This window comes from Alligator sinensis, unplaced genomic scaffold (assembly GCF_000455745.1).
Source record: "Alligator sinensis unplaced genomic scaffold, ASM45574v1 scaffold23_1, whole genome shotgun sequence".
In the NCBI taxonomy this organism is placed as follows: Eukaryota; Metazoa; Chordata; order Crocodylia; family Alligatoridae; genus Alligator; species Alligator sinensis.
Genome location: NW_005841890.1, coordinates 2,059,193 through 2,063,829, shown reverse-complemented (window position 1 = coordinate 2,063,829; position 4,637 = coordinate 2,059,193).

Here is a 4,637-nt window from a genome sequence, read left to right as displayed (position 1 = left end):
TTCCCATTTGTCACTCTTGTTTACTACTTCAGTTATGATCTGTATGGAACCGAGTTGTAAGCGGTACACTTAGCCTGCTGGCTTTCGGCAGGGGAAAGGAGCTCCCTGAGGAGCTCCTCAGTCAGTCTCCAAAGCAAATTCAGCCTTTAAATAAAGAAGAAAACAAATCAAAATCCCCCTGCCCTGTCTAAGGCACAGAGGGGAGCATCTTTCTGCTCTAGTCCCAGCGTAGCAGGCTGATCTCTTTCCAGAGCAAACTGCTTCCTTCACAGCTTGCTTCCTCCTTTCTCTTACTGTCCTTTCTGGGAGCTTTTAAAGCCCAAATGCCCCACAGCTGGGCTTTCTGTTCCTCCTTAACCAGACCAACCACCCTGTTACCTGGGGGTCTCTTATTATTGCTGTAAGACTTTGTGGAATGGATCACTCAGGCTTTGTCAATAATTGTTTTATTGATCTATGCAAAGCAAATGCTTTATCTATGTTCTGCAGGGTGAAGTGGGCAAAGATTTTTCTATTCAGTGACACAGAGACTGCAAAACAGATGACCCATTTAATCTGGGGCTGATCGTCTCAGGTTTTGACTTGCATCAAAACTAGCCAGAACAATTAAATCATTGACACAGGTAGCTAGGTTGTAGCTGGTCTAGAGGCAAAAGAAATCAGAGCTTGTGGTAGAGGTGATATCTTTTATTAGACCAATGAGATTTTTGCAAAAAATAGACTTTTTTATTGCAAAAATCTAGTTGGCATAATAAAAGACATCACCTCTACCATGAGCTCTGATCATTTATACATGCATTTTGAATGGTAATTAACTCAAACCAGTCTTGACTGATGCTGGGGCAAAGTGTTAGTTTGGATACTTCACAGGTGGTTGGGCAATGGGCTTGTACCCCTGTAGGATCCCAGAAGAAAAGGCTGTGATTCTGTGGGGGAATCTGTTTTTGGCCTGAGGCTTTCGTATGTTTTTTCATCTAAAATCAGGACAAAACCAAGATCTTTTAAAGTTTAGGGCCAAACAGAGAGAAAGACAGACACTTCACCCTGCTACCCATGAATACTCCACAGCCTGATGTTTAGTTCAGTCAACCAAAATATAGAATATCTATACCCTGGAGAAAGAATTAAACCTGCTTATCCTACATCCATGATGAACATCCCAATTACCAGGCATGACCTTTTTTTCCTGGGATTCAGCTCTCACTTTGACCAGTAATTGCATTCCTGACCCAAAAAACATTTTTCAATCAAACCTCCATTCCCACAAAGAGATTTGGTCAAAGCTAAGTGGCATTTTCTGATTCAAGCATGGTTTATTAAACAATGTCTGACCAAGTACATCAAACCTTCCAAAGAAATTGGGAAACATTCCCTGCCCCACCCCCACAAACCCATTGGCTCTTGGCATATTAGTTTTAATCAAATGAATTTCAGTATGTATCTATGTAGGCTTGATTCTGCCTTATAACCTAAGAAGACATTCTCTAATAGAAGTACACTCCTTTATTTAAGAGAAAGTGACTGAAAGCAGGATTTTGTTATGAAAAAGCATGTCACTGAAGGCATTCATTGTGCCATGAAACACTTCTACATCATATGCTGCAGATCACAGAAACGCAACAGCGTTGCAGTGCTCATAAAGAAACCCAACAATCTGCAGCAGGTTGCTGTCCTGGGCAAGTCCAATGCACCTATTTTTGAAGTGATGCCAAGGCCTTGTGCTGTTTTCTTTAAAAAGCAAAATAAAGGGGATAAGATAGGCTAAAGGAATCACTCACAATGACCCAGCTCTATTTATCATTCCTTCAGAGCTGCTTATCAATACTTCATTTATCCCTTTGTTTTTTGGTCACAATCACAAAGTGCTAAGAGCCACAGAAATACAAGTGCTGGGAACACTGCTACTCCAGAGAATAGCCTAAAAGATGGACAAACCCGGTACAAAAATGGACTCGAAGACAATAACTATGGTGTTCAGAGTGATGAATGACCATTTCTTGATAATGCAACTGACATCACCAGTATTAAGTACTTTGGAACGTTTCCCATCTCCAAAGTACTTTCCTGAGAACCTTTAATGAAAAGGATCTTTCATCTTGCCCTCCTGCTAGCTAACACAAACCCAGACACAGTGGGGATCACTGAAACCTGGTGGGATTCAACCCATGATTGGGTGGTAAACATCAAGGGCTACAGACTGGTCAGGTGGGATAGAATGGGGAGGAAAGGCAGGGGTGTGGCGCTCTATGTCAAAGAGCAATACACGTCCTTAACAAATAGCATTGGGTCAGAGGAGGGGCAGACTGAAGTGCTCTGGGTTAGAATACAAGGGGGTCAGGGGGAAAGGGACTTAACAGTGGGTGTCTACTATCGACCACCTGACCAGGGGGAAGAGCTGGACCAGGAAGTCTCATGTCAGCTCGTGGAGGCAGTTAAGTGAAGGGACGTGGTCATCATGGGTGACCTAAACTACTCAGACATTTGCTGGGTCTGACCACTCACGTAGTTTCCTAGCTGAGATACAGAACCTCCACCTAACCCAGGAGGTGCACAATCCCACCAGGGAAAATGCCTTGCTGGCCCTGGCCCTGGCCAGAGGCGATGACCTGGTGGGGGGACTGTGGGTTCTTAACCACCTGGGCGATAGCAATCATCACCTACTGGAATTCACCATCCAGCTCAGGGTGTCAAAGGCCTGCAGCAAGGCAGTAGCCTTTGACTTCAGAAGGGCTAATTTCAATGAGTTAAGGAGATTAGTTGGGGAAGCACTGAGGTCCCAGAGGGGAGAGGAGTTGGGAGTCCAAGGTGAGTGGTCGTTCCTTAAGGAGACTATCCTCTGAACCCAAAGGGTGACAGTCCCAATGCAAGTCAAAGGGGGCAAGAGTGTGCAACAGCTGTCATGGCTCACCAAAGGCATTCAGGAACGTCTGAAAGCTAAAAAGGAGGTGTACACCTGATGAAAGGGAGGGGCCATCACCAAGGAGGATTATACCTCCATTGTTCGAGACTGTAGTGGGGGCTGTTAGGAAGGCTAAAGCAGAGACAGAATTAGGACTAGCGACCAGGATCAAAGATAACAAGAAGTCCTTTTTTAAATACATAGGGAGTAAACAGAAAACACCGAGTAATGTGGGGGCTCTGCAGGACACGCTTGGCAATCTGGTGGTTGCACCAGATGATAAAGCTGCCCTCTTTTACCAATTCTTTGCCTCCATTTTTCTGAGCAGGGACAGGAACATCCCCACCCACCAGGATCCCGGATGGACCCAGGGGAGGTGCAGCCAGGCCCAGGGTCAGAGAGGACCTACTTAGGAAACTTCTGGTGGGGCTGGACGTGTTCAAATCAGCAGGTCCAGATTATCTCCATCCCAGGGTGCAGAGGGAATTGGCAGAGGTTATTGCGGGACCCCTGGCATGGCTTTACAAGCACTCATGGTACTCTGGCCAGGTGCCAGTGGGCTGGAAAAGGGCAATGTGGTCCCCATTTTCAAAAACGGAAGGAAGGAGGACCCAGGAAATTAGAGGCCTATTAGTCTTACCTTGGTCCTGGGAAGCTCTTTGAGAAAAGTATCCAGGAGCACATCTGAGAGGGACCAGCAGGAGAGATTATGTTTAGGGGCAACCAACATGGGCTCATTAGGGGCAGGTCCTGTCATGCAGGCAACCTGGTTTCCTTCTATGACCAGGTCACAAAATCCTTGGACGCAGGTGTTGCGGTGGACGTAGTCTTTCTGGATTTTAGGAAGGCATTCAACACTGTCTCTTACCCCATTCTCATTAAAAAATTAGGAGACTGGTGTCGATGCCTACACAGACAAGTGTGTTGCAAATTGGCTGAAGGGCCGCACCCAGAGAGTGGTGGTGGATGGGTCATTTTCAACATGGGGGGGATGTGGGCAGTGGGGTCCCCCAGGGCTTGGTCCTCAGGCCTGCACTGTTTAACATCTTCATCAGTGACTTGGACAAGGACGTGAAAAGCACCCTGTTCACATTCACTAAAATGTGAGGAGAGGCAGGCATGCTAGAAGGGAGGGACAGGCTACAACTAGATCTGGACAGGTTGTAAGGGTGGGTGGATGAGAATAGGATGGGATTGAATACTTACAAATGCAAGGTACTGCACCTGGGGAAGAAGAACCAGAAGCGTACCTACAGGCTGGGGAACTCCCTTCTCATCAGCAGAGAGGCAGAAAAGGATCTTGGAGTCATTATTGCTTCCGAGATGAACATGGGCCACCAATGTGAGGACATGGTCAGTAAGGCTAACCACAACTTGTCGTGCATCCACAGATGCATCAAGAGCTGGTCCGAGGAGGTGATCCTCCCCCTCTATGCGACATTGGTCAGGCCACAGTTGGAGTACTGCATCCAGTTCTGGGCACCGCACTTCAGGAGGGATGTGGACATCATTGAGAGGGCCCAGTGGAGGGCCACCCGCATGATCAGGGGGCAGCAGAGCAGGCCTTACTAGGAAAGGCTACAGGACCTGAACCTGCTCAGCCACCACAGGAGAAGTCTGAGAGGGGATCTGGTGGCCATCTATAAAATAACCAGGGGGGACCAGCGAGGAACAGGAGAGTCCCTGTTCTCCCGAGCACTACCAGGAGTAACAAGAAATAATGGCCACAAGCTGGCAG